This window comes from Puma concolor, unplaced genomic scaffold (assembly GCF_028749965.1).
Source record: "Puma concolor isolate L17-30 unplaced genomic scaffold, mPumCon1.1.hap2 unalloc_scaffold_7, whole genome shotgun sequence".
Lineage (NCBI taxonomy): Eukaryota > Metazoa > Chordata > Mammalia > Carnivora > Felidae > Puma > Puma concolor.
The window spans coordinates 530,676-548,072 of NW_028240280.1; the positions used below are offsets into that span (position 1 = coordinate 530,676).

Genomic DNA, 17,397 nt, shown 5'->3' on the forward strand with positions numbered 1-17,397 from the left:
TCTCATGTGCTTTATTTTAGTGACTAGGAACCCTGCCCAGGCGTCATGTGAAAAAGCCTTGGCTAGCCTAATGGCTTATGAGAAATCTCATGGGACAGAGAAGGCTGTCCCAGACCAACCAGCACCCTGGTGACCTGGCAGTTTAGCAGCAAATGCATGAGTGAGTCCAACCAAGACCAGAGGAACCATCCAGTTGAGGCCAACCTAAGTTGCCAATCTACGGAACTGTTAGTTAAATAAGCAGTTATTATTTTAAGCCACTAAATGTTGGGATGATTTGTTACATGGAAAAAACTCTCTGATACAATCTGTATTTATAGGCATTTGTTGGAGCAGAGAGACGTGGGTCCGGGGAGTTGTGTACTTTGCATCCAGCTGTACCTAATTCCTGGGGATATACCTCATCATTTTAGCCAATGTAGCTAGCTGGAAAATGCATGACCCTAAAACCTATTTTGGTTTCACAGCACAGTTGGAGGGACTTAAATTATTCAGAGAATTGCCTCAAACTACCACTTTTCTTGTGAACAAACCCTACTGTGAGGTTCTTACATTAGTCATCCCAGACTCTGGGATTCGTCTATAGTAAAATGACCAAAAATTAGGCATGATAAGTTTACCATTTTACCCCGGTAAGAAATATTTACACACACACACACACACACACACACACACACACACACACACACACGACTAACATAGTTTGTGTGATTGTTACACAAATAGAGTATACAACCTTTAAAAGAGTTGCTTATAGAATATCTATTTCATCAACCATAATTTTTCTCAACTTTCTATGGACCAGTGGAAACTTAACTATGGAAAACTTCAGTATTGTTCTTGGGACTGACATTTGACACCTACCTGGGATTTTTGTTTAGTTTATTTATTTATTTTGGTGGGGGGTCAGAAAGATAGGGAAAGAGAGAATCCCAAGCAGGCTCCACACTGTCAGCTCAGAGCCCCACGTGGGGCTTGATCTCAGGAATTATGAGATCATACCCTGAGCCGAGATCAGGAGTTGGATACTTAACCGACTGAATCACCCAGGCACCACGAGAACTATTTTTAAAGAGAATCTACCAAAATTCTTCCTGCTGTGGGGTGCCTGGGTGGCTCCGTTGGTTAAACTTGATCTCAGCTCAGGTCTTGATCTCAGGGTTGTGAGTTCAAGACCAGCATTGGACTCCACACTAGGCCTAAAGCCTACTTAAAAAATACTTCTTCTTGCTACATTGCTGAGAATGCTTACATACATGTAAGCTAGGACTGATTGGATGTCAACACTTTAAGAGACGCCTTTGCCTGTGTAGGCGGAGTGAAACATCGCCCTGTAAGTTCCCAAATGCTTGACCTCTCATTTTGCCAGAGTTGCATCCCCTACATAGAGGACTGGCTGCAGAATTGGTGAGGCCCCGTGTTCAGAAATCATTTAAGAGTTTCACGACAATGGCAGAGCAGCAGGCGAAGCACGGGACCCTCCTGAACATGGGTTGCTGTAAGGCTGTCCAGACTGCATGCCCAGGAAGCTTGCCCTGCCTCTATATTCTATCTTGTCCTGGAGATCTGAGATCCTGGAGAGCAAGGATGTTGTCTCAGCCTTCTGTCTCCCCAGGACTCAGCCCAGTGCCTGCCACCTGCTAGGCTCCTTCAGGTTTCCTGTCGTAAGAATGACTGTTTACTAAGCACTGCCAAAGTTCCATTTCACTGTGCTAAGCACTCTATGCAAGATATGGAGTGTTTGTAAGATTCCTGGGGAAAGCACCATTCTTTTTTTAAAGTATTTATTTATTTATTTATTTATTTATTTATTTATTTATTTATTCATCTATTTATTTATTGAGAGAGACAGAGAGAGCAAGCAACGCATGGGGGAGGGGCAGAGGGAGAGAATGAATTCCAAGCAGGCTCCTTGGTGTCAGCGTGGAGCCCAACATGGGGCTTGAACTCACCAACCATGAGATCATGATCTGAGCTAAAATCAAGAGTCCGAGAGGCTTAACCGAAAGAGTCACCCAGGTGTCTCGGGAAAGACCCATTCATATCCACATCTTATAGGTGGGGAAACTGAGGCTTAGAGAGGTTAAGCGACTCATTTGAGGTCATAAACCTCATACAGAAAGAACTAGGATTTAAACATGGGGCGGTTCTCAATTGTTTGCAATGTCTGCTCATCACCTGTGTTTGGTTGTGGCAACTGGGAGGTGCTACTGGCATCTAGTGGGTAGAGTCCAGAGATGCCGCTGAACCTTCTACGATGCACAGGACAGCCCCCCACATCAGCTCCCCCCATCACAGAATGATCCACTCCAAAACGTCAATAGCATTGGGGCACCTGGGTGGCTCAGCCAGTTAAGCTACTGACTTTGGCTCAGGTCATGTTCTCACGGTCCGCGAGTTTGAGCCACTCATCTGGGTCAGGGCTGACAGCTCAGAGGCTGGAGTCTGCTTCAGATTCCGTGTCTTCCTCTCTCTCTCTCTCTCTCTCTGTCCCTGCTCTGCTCACACTCTGTCTCACACTCAAAAATAAATACATAAACATTAAAAAAAAAATAAAATGTCGATAGCATTGAAACTGAGAAACCCTGTCCTCATACCAAAACCCACGTTTCCTAAACACAAGACACTTCATCTTATTTTCTGCATTTTTACTTTATTAATAAATACTATAATGTATTTATTCTTCTTCTTAAATGGACTTTAAATTGATGTGCACCTTAAATGTTTTTCTCCTGAAGCCAAGTGTTTGATGTGTCATTAATTTTTTCTGACACATATTAACATAAATATAAAATTATTTACAAAACATGTTTGGGTACCACCAAAAATCACCTCACCTACTACTTGTAGTCTGGGGGAGCCAAAATTGAGACCCACTTCACTTGTCTTGTAGTTTCCTTTCTCTTTTCAGAACAAGAGAATAAAATGTATCAAACCAGCGTGTTGCCCCAGCACGGCAAGGTGCTGGCCACATTTTGGCTTCTGTTGGAGAAAGTCATCCAGGGGACATGACCTTCAGTTGACCCCTGGGCTGGCAGTGGGCAATCGGAGGCTCATCACCCCCTCCCCTGTCCTTGCAATGTATATTCCAAACACTGTTCTGGCACGAGGAGTCTGCTTCAAGGATGCAGCCCTGAGAGAGCAAAGTGCTGCTGAGACCATCTGGACGATATACTACTGACCCCTATTGCGGGTTGTGTGTAATATAAACTTGTAAGATTCTGGCAGGCAGGTGGAGAGATCCACTTGCCTTGCAGGGCCCAGGGCAGGCCTTGTAAGTTCCCTTGCTTATCACCCCCACCATGCACCCATCTGGAGACGTCTGCCTCCTCCTTTGGTCTCTCCTTACCCTCTGCATTTGGGAGTCCAGTTTTGATCTCCCCCAGCCCCCAGGCAGCTCTTAAGGTTTCCAACCAACAGCTTGTGTGCCATCTCTTTTCTTTTTTCGCAAGGCTAACAGTTGCTAAGAAACCTTTTTGAAACCCTAACAGTCACCCGATGAGGACTATTAAGAATCAATGCCTTCCGGTGAGGACCACGACACAGAGAGTCTAATTTGTGGAGTTGCATATAGACTGACGTGGGCTCCGAGTCCTGGTGAGTAAACCTCCTTTGTAACATCGCTCCTTCCCCTTAATACCTGGGGAGTATGGTTGCAGGTTCCTGGCAAATTGTGCTGCAGACTAACATAATGAAGCCTAGAGCCAACGAGATTCTTCCTTAGATACTAAAAGTGCCTGTGTTGTAAATAATAATGTCATCATCTATTTCATACAAAGCACTTTCCTGAAGAGCTGCATGTTAATTTCAGCACATTTGCAGGAATTCATTTGGGTAGTGGTGGGGGTGGTCTTTGATGATGATTTTTCATCTTCTATGAACTTGACAGGTGTCTCAATTAGGAAGTGAATAACCACCACCATCCCTTCACACACACACACACACACACACACACACACACACACCGCACCCCTCCCCACCGGGAACCCTTACGGAAATGCTTTCTCAACCACATGTTCTAAATGGGGACATGTTGTCAATAATCACACTTCTATTAGGAGGCAGTGACTCTATTTACTGAGTTGACATACCCAGAGGAAAGTGGCTCTCTTCCTTTAGAGAGGAAAATGAACCTGATTCTCCCCCTCTTGTACATATTTTTCAAAGGCTTGGGAAACGGGTGTGGGCAATGTTCCAGGCGGGAACAGCAAGGGAATTGGGTTTGGTTGACGTTCACAGGGATAGCAGGTTTAAAGTTTGGGATCTGGCAAATAAGCCACAAAGGGTCCTTCTATCAGGTTGGCTTCTTTCCCAAGCAGGCTCCCTGCACTCTCCTTGTGACAATCAGGGGGCAGTCTCTGTTAAGTAAAGCCTGGAATAGCAGCCAGAGTGAATCTCCCCTGAGGACTGGACTCAAATATTCTGGTGACAGGCAATATTTTACAGAGATCGGAGACAGATTCTAAAATGGACTTTTCTGTCTAGATTTTGTCTCTTTTCACGAAGGTGTTTTTTTCTGTTTGTTTGTTTTGTTCTGTCTCTCTTGTTTAAAATCGAATTTAAATGTGTCTGAACAACCCCAACTCTGGCGGGAAGGTGTCTGTGACCTATCCTCCTACCAGGCCCTTGTCCTAGGCTCCCAGCCCTGATGCTTGCTGGGAGGTGCCAGCTGCTCGGTGGGGTGCAGTGGGGGTGGGCAGGCAGGAAAGCAGAGGTTAGGAGTCTGGCATTCTGCACCCAGCCCTGGCTTTCCCACTTGCTGACCATGTAACCTTGGGACAAAGACCTTAACCTCTCTGAGCCTCAGCCTCTTGGACCTAGGCAGGCCTGCTGGAAGGGTCCTTTCCAATTCTGATTTAGTGCCTAGAAATATCCCGATCCCTCTGTGTGGTCCTGACAGCAGAAACTCCATTGTTTGTCCCTGTTGTATGCATTTCTTTCCTCCCTTCGTTTCACACCAAAGGTCTTGCATAAGAGTTTAGTAAGTTCTTCAAAACAGCCTGTAAATAGTTTTTGGGTGTTTCTCATGCTTCTTGCTGCTGTAGGTGCTGGGAGATGCTGCAGGAGTGAAGGCCCCTTTCTGCCGTGGAGTTTACCGTTCAATGTGCGGAGATAGGCAAAAACCAAATACATAATGTAATGTCAGATGGACAGGGAGTCTGGAGGCCTATTTTAGGCAGGCACTATCTGCAGCGGTTACAACACAGACCCTGGAGTCACATTTCTTGGGTCAAAAGCCAACTGTGTAGCATCCCTTGCTGCGGTACTGTGGGCATCTGGTTTAATCACTTTGGGCCTCAGCCCCTCCTTCTGTTGTGTGGGCCTCGTAGTTATCACCTAGAGATAGAGTTACAGGAGATCAGTCACTCCAGTGGTTTAGCAACTATTCCCAGATTGTCTGCGAGATGCTACATATGCTTTGAGCATCTGTGAAGAGATGACTTTAGAAAAGACAAGCTTAGTGGGTATATTGTAGGCATCAGATGTCAGCCGTCATTAGTTCTCACACCCCAATGCTTGTGTTTGTAGAGGCTCACACAGTGGTGGTGGGTGTGGGTCGACCCACATGCCACACTGCCATCTTTTGGGAACCTCGTTCCGATGGCTCTGATGCATTTAGACTAAACAATCTCACACCTTGTCCAGGTGGGTTTGGGACATAATACAGCCCACGATTCAGTGAGTCTCAGAGGGCTGGCATACTCCTGGATATGCTGGGTCAGTGTCGGCTTGGTTCATTTTTTGCTGGAACAGAGTCATTCTATGCTAGTCTTTCAGAAGACAGGAGGTGACATTCTTCCAAGAGAAGGCACAGTGAGCCAAACTCCCTGTCATTTTGAGAAAACTTGCAAAGGAGTTCAGTAACCACCTCCCCACCATGCTTTTTCGGTTAAAGAGAACCCACTATGCCATTTTATTGGTGGCCCAACTTTTGGGTGCTTTGAAAATGCCCGGAGAAGCCCCTGACTGAAGCCCAGTGGAGGGGAGGGTGGAGGAGACATCATTTCCCTGCAAACCGCCCAGGTGACTGCAAGGTGTATACTTAGTTAATGCAATGAAAAAAAACAAAAAACAAAAAACAACACAGGGGCATGTGGAGATCTAAATTCAGTGTAGCAGCTTTGGTGCAAATCCTGTTTTGGGGGCTATTGGAGTCAAACTCAAGCAGAGGAAAGAAGTGGGATAAATGAGAGAGGGCCAACTGATTCCAGCTGGAATCACCTGAGTGGAGAGGGCAGATTTGGAAATGCTGAAGGGCAAGGACCAGAGGCTGGAAGCCCAGGAAGCAAGGCCGGACTGCACCACATCCGGTGAGGATGTCTGGGGGGCTCCGTGAGCAAGGGGCCAGCCGACTCCAGAGACCCACGCGCGAGCTCCAGATGCGGGAGGGTGGCTGAGGCTAGGTGTCCAGGCCTTGCGCTGCACTGGATCTGGGCGTGCGGTGTGCCCTCCTGTAGAACGCAGGGAAGGCCCCCGCGAGGTCTTAGAAGGACACAAGTGGCAGGTCCTGGGGCCTGGGAGAGTCCCAAGGAAAGACCTTCAGGAACTTGGGATGTGCCCCTGCCTGGGCCTGGTCTGCTGCCTCTTCCTACCCCCTGGGCTTCTTTGACTTCAGTTCCTCCCAGGGCCCTCTCCCGGGGGTCCTTACCCTGGGGCCAGTGGCTTGCCACCGCGCCTTCCCAGCTCAGTCTTGGTCCTAGGCAAGTCCCAGGGAGTAGAACCACCCCGGACGCGCGCCTGGCTAGAGGGCTCAGTCGGGGAAGGGAAGGGCGAGACGGCCCAGGCACCATGGAGGGGCGATCCTGATCAGACTGTGTCTCAGTTTGCCTTGGAGTGGAAGCCACTTAGTCTGTCCCTACCTAGCCCCTGTGAATCCCCCCTTCCCTGGAGGGCAGATTCGAACCGCAGCTCCTGCGCACTCACGCCTGAAAAAGCCAGGGGCTGAGCCGCCTCTTCGCCCGGAACAGGTCTGAGCCGCGCCTCCCTCCCAGAGAGGGCGCGAGAGGTCCCGCAGCCATACTCCACCTGCTGGAAAACCCGAGCGGTGCCTTCAGCCCCAGAGGCTGCCGACGCTCCCCTCTCCCCGCCCGCTAGCCTAGCTCAGCTCTGCACCCCCGCCCCTCAACTCGCTCCCGCCAGCCCTGCCGACTCACCTCTTCCCCGCCCCCGCCTCTCGGGAGCTCGCGACCTTTCCACCCCTCGTTCCCCCCTCCCCCCTCCGCCATTCCTCCTGGCCTCTCTTCATACCAAAAGCGTTGCTTGGCTCTCTCCTGGGGACTTAGCAAGCTGGAGAGCTGAGAGGGATCCTGAGAGCGGGCGCAGGGCGGCTAGTCCGGAGCCGCCGGCCTAGGCGAGGCACACTCTCCGCTGCTCTCCGGCCTCCGCCTCTCCCTGTAGGGGGCCGGACGTGCACCCAGCGCTTGCCCCCACTCGTCCTCCCCCAGCCCGGCCAGGCGCGCTCCTCCCCGCCTGGCCCCTCCCCTTAGGCGCGCTGCGCGCGGCGCCCGGGAGGCGAAAGCGGGCTGAGCCCAGCGCCGGGGCCGCCCACCAGCGAGAGCTCCGCGCCTCTCCCTGCCTGTGCGGCTGGAGGCGGCTCGCAGCCCCCGGCAACAGCCTCGGCAGCTTCCGCCGCGCCTGGAGAGGCAGGCGGCCGGCGGAGCCCAGGCTGGGAGACATGATTCGTAGCGTCCTCCGGCTGCTCCTCAGCAGCTTCCACACCGAGCTGTGCGCCCGCGTGTGCTGGGCGCAGGAGCGAGCGGGGCACGGGCAGCTGGTTCAGCTGGGCTCCGTGGTAGTGCTGGCGCGGGGAGGGGGGCGTGCAGCCGCTCTGGGGACCGCCTCGGAAGAGGCCAGCGAGGGCGCGGGGGTCTGGGACGCGTCCCCTACCCGAGCGCCCACGCCGAACTTCTGCCGCGGCTACTTCGGTATCAGGGACCAGTGGGACCAGCCATTCAATTGTTCCTCGGGCGACTTCATCTTCTGCTGAGGGACTTGTGACTTGCGGCTCTGCTGCACATTTTAAGAAGCGGCGACTGAACCAGAGCACCTGCACCAACTCGGACATTCCGCTGTGGCTCAACACCCGCAAGCCCCCCGGGCGCAAGGACGGCCCCCTGCACCACCCCCACGAAGGACAAGACCAACCGGATCCTTTACATCATGTGCGGGGTGCTGGCCGTCACGCTTGTAGGCATCCTCACCAAGCTGGGGCTGGAGAAAGCGCACCGGAGGCAAAGGAAGCCAAGTCCAGGTAGGCTGCCTCCCCTCCACCCAACTCCGTCGCCTCCCCTCCACGCGCCGCTCTCCCTCCTCTTCCCTCTCCACCTTTCCTTGGGCAATGGCGCTCCCCCCCCCCCCAACCCCCATGTCCGCTGGCGGAGATCGCCTGGGCAGCCAATTTCGGCTCCAGGCGCGGAGAAGGGGCGCTGGGCTCCGCACAGGTGTGGACTTGAGCGCGTGTGTGTATGTAGGGGGTGGTCTCTGCACCACCCCTCACCGTCTCGCTGCCCTTTCCCACCTAGGATTCAAGCGGATCTGAGACACACACAGGCCGGGAGCTCAGGGCCCCGGAGTCTTGGGTTTTGGCGAAGGGTCTACCTCTCGGATTCCAGATGCCAGCTTCTAGGTAAACAGGGCAGGCGGCCCGAAAAGGAAGGGCGGCACGTGTGAGGGAGGGAAGCAGTGTGTGCCGCCTGCAACTCGTAAGGGTCGCGAAAAAGAAGCGAGGGAGGTGGAGAGAGAGAGGGGAGGGCGAGAACAAAAGCCTTGCCTGGAGCGGCCTCTTCTCTCTCTCCCTGAGCTGTTAGGTTCCTGAAATTGGGACCTTGGTTGCCTCCCAGCCACCAGGACCCCTGCCCGCTTTCCGCTGTCGCCATTTCTCCCTGCTGGGGGCCAGGGCCTCCGCCCCGAGCTGCGCCCCTTGCAGGGGTTGGCGAGGACTCCAAGGGCGGGAGCCTCCCTCCTGCCCCACTGATTCCTCAACTTTCCGTCAACTTTCATTATGCAAGTCCTAGTGATGGCGAGTTGCAGCAGATGGGAGAAGGCATTTGGGGATTAATGGAGCGATTTTCTTTTTGCCTTTTAAAAAGTGTCTAAATTGATTCGCACAACCCAGTAACTTTGGAGGCAGAGAGGGCAGCCACCGGGAAGCGGCCCCCAGACGCGATGCAGGCCAGGGTTGGCAGGAGGTCTGGGCGGGCGGGGTTGGAGAGCGACTGGCGGTCTTGGAACAGCTGGATGGCTGGGCCCTAGCTAGCTGGATCTTGCCGAGTGTGGGCAGCTGGGTCGCCACGTGTCCCCCCCGCCCCCTAAACACAGACACACACCCTCCCCACACCTCTGGTGGGGCCCATGTGTGCTCGTGTGGATGCAGGAACTCGGTGCGCCTGCCCTAAAAACCTGAACAAAGCGACCCACCCAAAATAGGCGAAGGAACATGACCACCTCACTAGTAATTATTTTCTGTTTATACGCAAAGTATCCGATGATTTTTTCCCCCCAGAGGGTAGGGATTTGGGGCAAGAGGTGAGGAAATTCCTCTTGGTTTGGGTCAGCAGGGAGGTGTGGGTGGATGTTGGGGTCTTGAAGCACAAAAGTTAGCTTGGAGAGGATTCAGGAAACTCTGACCAAGTGAGAGAGTAAGGCGCTGGCCCCGCCCACCTCCTGCACCTCCAAGATGCCCTGTCGCCAGCCCCACAGGCAGGAGTTTCACTTCCCCACAGTCCCTGCCAGTCCCTGTAGGTTCCTGGGGTCTGTGTTAAGGCGAAGGAAGAATATGGAGGCAGGACGATGGGTGTCGCCTTGGTAGGGAGAGAGTCCCCCAGGGATAGGTAGGCTGCCTGGCAGATTCCTATTAATTCCTCTGCTGAAGTATCCACTGAGCCTTTCCCTTGCAAACCAGCGCTTCCAGGAGCCCTCCTGGGTGTTTGGGTGGGGGGTGAAGGAGGGTAGGAAAGGCAGGACAAGGGGAGGTGGGAAGGTGGGAGCTGAGCTAAGGGTGGGCGGCTCCCTTTGGCCTGCAGAGGGGGAAGGCGATGTGTGATCTTCAGGCTCTGTGTGATCTGGGTATTCCTGTTGAGACAGAGCTCCACCGCAGACCTCAGGGCTCAGGAGGGAATCTTATTCCTGTCTTGCCACCTTGCAGCTCTGTCTGGAGAAAGAATCCCCCCGGCTTAGTTGGTTGCAGCCACTTCTTCAGGGACCACCAGAGCGCTGGTTGGGTGTTGAATATCGGGGCATCCACACCTCTGAAAGAGCCTGGACACAAGTCTCTCCGGGTACACAGTTTGGAAATTCCAGAATGCCATGGAAGTACATTCTCTTGAAGAGAAAGGATGGTTGATTTTTATTGGCAGTTTCCCAGGTGTGGTTTACAACCCCAGCTGCTGTTTAGGACCACCTGGAGTGCTTTAACAAAACAAAACAAAACAAAACAACCCTCTTGCTAGGGGCCCACCCTAGGCAATTTAGATCACAATCTCTAGGGTTGCTGAGTCTGTGTACTTCTGTAAAGCTCTCTAGGCTTTCCAGTGTGTGGCCAGTTACTATTATGGAAAAGGAAAGAACATTTGCCAGGCACTGCACTAGAGGGTGTGTGTGTGTGTGTGTGTGTGTGTGTGTGTGTGTGTGTGTGTGTACTTGAGTGCATGTGTGTGTAAACACTCCTTTAGTGTGCATGACCACCTTAGGAGACAGGTGCTATTAGTTCCCACTTATAGATGACAAAATCATGGCTCAGGTTGGGTGGCTTCTCCAAGGTCACCCAGTTAGTTATAAAACTGCAGTCCCCAGCCCCCTGATTTCAAGTGTGTTTTCAGTTTGAGTGAGCATTGGGTGGGGGTGGGCAGCTTCCTAGAATGCATATTCTTGTGTTCTGTCCAGAAAGGGAAAGATTCCGGGTCAGCAAAGGTCTGGGATGAGCCCCAGAAATCCGCATGTGGCAGCCTCCCTGAATGGCTCCTCAAAAGTGGCCTACATGTTAAGGAAGACTGTTCTTGAGTTTGGGACTATTTTACACTCTTGGAGATGGATGCATTAAATCCAATGCCACTCTCTTATTTGCATTTGTTTGTGTGTTTTCTGCACATATTTCTGCTTTGTGTATTTGTGGTGCTGGGGGCTGCCCCCAGGACCGTCGAAATGCATGGTGCCCTGTGTATGCAATTAACCATGCATGGTGCCCTGTGTATGCAATTAACCATTTCAAGTCCCAGCCACAGGTCAGGGGGTACCCGGGTGGCATACACCCAGCTACCTGAGAGCTTCCGGGTGAAATTACCATCTCAGCCACAGCCTCTTAATTTATTTTGTCTTGGGCTGGCTGTGCGGGTCACTGAGATGAAGGGTTCATTCTCATTTCATCGGAAAGCAGCCCCACATCACGAACTGCTCCTCGTGACCTGTGCACTTGAGGCATCCTAGAAGAGACCTCCGTGATGTTGGTTTTCAGACCCAGAATCCTGGGCATGTCGGCTGCTCCCTTCTGGGCCGACTGGGACCTGAAAACAGGAGAAAGTCTCTAATTCCAGGAGCGGCGGGGGTCTTGCCCAAGATATAGGAAGAACTTCAGAGACCCTCATTCACCAGCCACAGTAGCGTTACATCCTGTCATATGTATCGGAACAAGTGACTGCAAACAGTGGCCGGCTGTGGTTACCCAACCATGCAGACATGTTTTGTTTGGTCTGCAAGGTATTGCTATTTATGTATTGTTTCTCAAAAAAATTTTTTAATGTGTATTTCTTTTTGAGAGAGAGAGAGAGAGACAGAGCATGAGCAGGGCAGGGGCAGAGAGAGAGAGAGAGAGAGAGAGAGAGAGAGAGAGAGAGACAGACACACACACAGAATCTGAAACAGGCTCCAAGCTCTGAGCTGTCAGCACGGAGCCCAACACAGGGCTCGAACCCGGGAACGGAGAGATCATGACCTAGGCTGAAGTCAGAGGCCCAACCAACTGAGCCACCCAGGCACCACTATTTATGTATTCTTATTTTTAAGTTTCTCTCTCTCTCTCTCTCTCTCTCTCTCTCTCTCTCTCTCTTTTTACTGTGAAACATTTTACACATACAAAAGACAAAACTTGAAAGAAGGATAAAAATGTCTTTAGGGTTTTTCACTCCCGGTACGACTGCCATTGGGGCCGGCCCATTCTCGGTTGTGGGGGGCTGTTCTGTGCATCGTAGGGTGTCTGGCAGCCTGCTTCGACTCCCCCCACTAGGTGCCAGTAGCACCCCCCTTACAACCCAGCTGTGAGTTAAAAAAAAAATGTCCTCAGTCATAGCCACATGTCATCTGGGGGTAGAATCACCCCCAGTTGAGAGTTACTAATCTAGGCCACGCAATTATGAGTATCTTGTCATATCTGCTTTAGCACCCACTCTGTATTTTCATTTGCCCTCTCCCTTTCTCCCTAAATACTTCAGCGTGGATCGCCTGAGAACAAGGACATTCTCCCACACAACACAATGCCAGGATCGCACTCAAGAAGAAGGACAGAAACTCTAATACCATCAAATAGCCAATCACGGTAACATTCTCCTGGTCAAGCCAGAAATGTCCTCTGGAGCTTGGGCTTCCAAACTCGGATCCAGTCAAGGCTCACTGCATCTGGGCTGTGAAAATTTCTTCAGTGTCTGTCATGTATTGTGTTTGAAACCCAACTTAGAACCAAGGAGATTTCACATAGAAATCCCAATTTCTGACTTCTCTTGAGAAATTGGTAGAACCGACAACACCAGACGTGCATTTTCCCAAGGAAGCTGTTGGTTGCCTCCCGGGGGTGACTTCCCTCTTTAGGAAGCTCTCAGGTTCTCCTCCGTCTCCACCCCCACCCAGTTCCCTTAGTGCTGGTCGGCCCCAAAAGCATGGGCCTTTTGGTCTGTGCGTGCCTTCAACTGATTAGACGAGGCCCACCCGAGTGATGGAAGGCCATCTACTCAGTCTGTTGAATGTCAGTGTTCATCTCATCCAAACACCCATTCTCAGACGCATCCAGAATGACCTTTGACCAAATATTTGGGCACCCCGTGGCCCAGTCAAGTGGGCACTTAATAGTTACCATTATAGTTATTTTAGGAACTTACTACTCAGAGTGTGTCCTGTGGAGCAGCCTCATTTTCATGACCTGGGAGTTTGAGTGGAAGAATCTTATGCCCCGCCTCAGACTTACTGAAATAGAATCTGCATTTTATCAAGGAGCCTAGGTAGCGTGAATGCACATCATTTGAGAAGCACCCAAACTGTGTGCCCCAAAGAGATGGCAAATCCTTGGGAATTTTTTGGTTTACAGCACATAGTTGGTGATTTCCATGGTCTTATTTATGAAGCTTTATGGACACGTATTTTCAGATGTTTTTTTCGTATGTACCCTAATCCGTACACATTTGTTGTACTAGTAAGTATGTGCGTGTACCAGTGAACAGTTATTAGGTACATTATAAAGCATACATAAATACAAATTTTAAACTGAGCTGAAGGTGCAGTAAATATTATTTTAAAATTTGTAAGGGCAACGACGTCATGCAATCATTAGCTACCATCAAAGCATGATACGTGTTGAGGAAGAAACTTACCATTAATAAACAGTCCATATTTTGAATATTTTACAGGAGACTTTTGATTATTCTTGGCTGACTTTGCTTTGATCTGAATAGAACATCATTGTTTGTAACCTTGTGACAAGCTAGCTGTTGAAGAGAAGGGGAGAGTGGACGCAATTGTTTTCTTGTGCTTCCTCTCTCAGTGTTTTCTTCAGCCTGCGGTTGTGTTATGGGGTGGGGAGGGGTGGTTTAAGCCATGTGCCTGCTCAGTGATGGTTAGCCTCGCTATCCCTAGATAATGTGTCTGCGTATCTCCTCTCGGGGGGCACATAGCTGTAATATGGGCAGCATACCCCAATGATGGTGCCGGTGCCAGTCACCGTTCTTGGTCTGAGCTTCCCGATTCTCACTGTCTGACGTGGGCATGTCAAGTGAGGGTGCCAGCATCCATACACATATTGCGTCGATTCCTCACTTTAATGACTAAAGACCATACACAGGAGTTCTCAGATTTCCTGTCCTTATGCCGAATCCTGTTATGTGGTGCGTAGAGTGAGTGGACTCTTCTTTGATGACTGATTTTCCCAGATATGGAGGAGGCCTCTTAAGAACTCTCATCTCAGTTGCATGTCCTGGGAAGGGCTGCCTTGGGGAAAAGCATCCTTGGCTTTTGGGCTGGGTTTTCAGGAATTTCAGCACTCCGGGGAAGCCCAGGGGATTTGCAGAGAGTAGCGCTGACCAAGTTCATGGTAGCTGTCCTGATAACCTACTTTGTGAACCTCTTGACAGCCTGAATAACATGGAATTCTGGGGGGGACGCCTTAGAGAAAGTGGTGAAAGCTATGGCTTCTTGCTCAAGAAAAATGCACAAACAAAATTTCCACTCAACTCCCGAGGGGTCCAGGGACCCCCTGAAACTCATGATGAAGAACCTATTTAGAAGTGAAAAAGGCAAATCAGGTTTGGAGCGGCTTTCTTTACCTCAAACATTCCCTTTCCTGCAGCCTCCTTGAGTTTCAGACTCTGCTTACAGCACAGAGTGAAGAAGGAGGCTGAACTCTGATTTCAGAGACACTCAGGTTTGTGCCTCAGTTCCTGCAGTGATGCGCCGGGTGACCTTGAACAGTTTTTTAGCTCCATAAAACGGGTAGAATAATCCTCAGGGACCTGTGCAACACTCCCATGAAGCAAACCCTACACACACTGGGCACACAGAAAACACACATACACAGTTGTGGTCAGAAACACCCAAAGTGTCAGCAAATTCACACATACAGCCAATACACTCACAGACATGAAACACAGATACGCACAGATACTCCCACAGGGACACATGTACCCGAGAGATACGGGTAATACAGTCACAGACACAGAGATTTGCACAGCAGATATATGCTCATTCAGAGACACAGATACAGATACACATGCATACAGATAAACACAAGAGGAAAATGATGAGGGAGCATAAAGCAAGCTGCCAGGCCTCAAACCCCAGCCCCCACCCCCAGGTGGGATATGTGTAATAGCCCTTGGGCACTCCTGGCTGCCCAAGAACAAAGCAAAAGGAAAAAAAAATCCCAAGTGGTTAACTGCTAGAGATCATAGTCCTGCAGGGCTTGTCTCCATCTATTTACAAATATCTTAGTAAATCATGAGAAAAAGGCCATCGTAATCTCCAGAAACCTCTGGACTTGGTTTCCTAGAGCCCCAGCATCATCCCTCCATAGTGATGTAGGAAACTAAGGCAGAAAGAAATGGCAGGTAGAACTAAATTTCCTTATAACCTGCAGCCCATTGGCTTGAGGCCAGCAGAATGAAACATCTCTCCCTCTGTCTTACTGCTAATGCTTTGCTAGAGGGCAAACAACCCTAGTTTGACAATAGCTAGGCAGCCAGTATCCTGGGAGTATTCTTTTTTTTTTTTTCTTTTTTTTTCTTGGGAATCTTCTTTAGCGTATGAAAGTCTCATTGGAAGCTTCCCCTGGACTTGACCTCTTCCCAGCTCCATAGTATAGAACTAGTCTCTCCTCATGGTGCCTGGGCCGCTCTTCAGCCAGGGCCACTGGTCCTGTCCCCATGCTTTAATGAAATCACCTTTTTTGCACCAAAGATGACTTCAAGAATTCTTTCCCCATGAACCCACTGTCACCCCAAAACCTCATCAGAAAACATGAAAACAACCAAATAACAGGAAATTTATGTCCACAGTCAGTATAGCCACAGACACAGAACTCCGACTCACAGGTGCATGTTGCAGATTACACACACACACACACACACACACACACACACACACACACACACTCCAGGACAGCTCTGGCACTGTAATGGAGGCCACTACAAGAAGAAGGGGTGCACAGACCCTGGTATGACCTGTCCCATCTAAGTTGTCATGGAGGGGGGCGTTTTCCTGGTTCCAACCCTGTGCTGGGCATGTGCCCCATGTCAGTGCCTTACTGAGGGTTGTGCCCAGGCCTGGATTCCAGAGAGTGGCCAGGGTAGGGTGGCCACAGGGACAGGGACACAGGGTAGAGACAGGGTACACTTAGATTGGGGGTGTTGCATGGGGCCAGGTCAAGTGAGGGAGACAGGCGAGTCTCTCCAGGATCCTTGGGGTGTGTCAAAGTGGGCTGTGCCTTCTCCCACCACAATAATAGCACTCATGGCATCATCAGGACTAGTATATGACAGCATTATCGTGACCACAGAGATGAATGACCGGCAGCCTGAGGTGCAGGAGCCGGGCTGTGACCTTGCCCTCTGGTTTGGCCTCAGCTTCTGTACAGGCTGACCTGGACAAAGCTGGGCTATGGGGCCAAGAATCTTTGTGGCCCCTGCTCTCTCTGGAGTCTCCACGCCCCAGCTTCCCACTCTCCCAACATCCCCTCCCAGACCCAAGTCAGCAGGGAGCCTTTTCTCAGCCTGGGTCCAGCCTTCCCCTTGAGGGCTCTGAGCCTGATTCCTCATCCGTGCAAGGGATTACAGATGGTACTGCTACTGGGTCCCGAGAGGTGATGTCCGCAAAGGCAAAGGCTTGGCACAGATCTGAAATTGGAGGGAACTGTGGTTTTCACCTTTGTTGCCTTTAACAGCTGTGCAACTTTTAAGGCACCAGACTGGGAAGACACATGCCCCAGGGAGGTGATGGCGCTGATATCCACTAGTGCTCAGCACGTGGCTTCCTCTTGTCCTCAGCACAGTTCTGGACACAGGCATGGACACTCCCATTTTACTGAAGGAAACCAGTCCAGGGTCACACAGCTGGTAAGCGGCATACTGGATCTCAAACTCTAGGTTCCTGGCCCTGCCCCCAGGGGCCACGAAGGGCTCCCCAGATGGGAAGCTGACATTGGCTTTGGGGACACTTCCTCACCTCCATGAATGATCTCACTTGTTCAAGGCCCCCCAGACTCTGTCCACTGCCTCTTCTTTCCCCGGTCCCTGCTCCAGTTATAATCAGGGTGACCCTGGCCACCCTTCTTGAAATTCCCTAGGCCCCCTTATTGTCAGGGCCTCTCTCCCATTCACTTTTGGGCCAGTCAGACTCCACCCCCTCTGTTGCTGGCCTCTCCTTGTATAACCAGGACAGCCCAACCCTGGGGCTCTTGAGGCAGGCAGCAGGATCTAAAGGGAATGTAACGCTCTTGGTTTTTCATTCCTGTTTTGTTTTGGTTTTGGTTGTTTTGTATGGTTTCTTTATATTTAGGCTGGAGCCCTTGCTTTGCTATTTTAGCAGTGCCAGAGTGGTTCCTGTTACAATAAATTTATGTAAAAATAAAAGTGAGGGGATTTAGAGCAATGATTTTCAGTTGGGAAATCATTGAGTCAATCATGCAGAGAAACTATTTAGGAAGCTCAG

General features: G+C 50.8%; 1 protein-coding gene and 1 pseudogene across 2 annotated transcripts in view; one reads left to right on the forward strand and one right to left on the reverse strand.

Annotated features, from left to right (window-relative positions):
* The window catches only part of LOC147571030 (transport and Golgi organization protein 1 homolog), a 494,441-nt gene that overhangs the window by 106,358 nt on the left and 370,686 nt on the right, over positions 1-17,397 (reverse strand). The gene's annotated exons all lie outside the window — the stretch shown is intronic.
* LOC147571032 (protein shisa-6-like) overlaps positions 7,390-17,397 on the forward strand; it is a 51,268-nt pseudogene continuing 41,260 nt past the window's right edge. The window contains exon 1 of the transcript XR_015247779.1: positions 7,390-8,251. The product of XR_015247779.1 is annotated as a protein shisa-6-like (transcript). The remainder of the gene's footprint in view (positions 8,252-17,397) is intronic.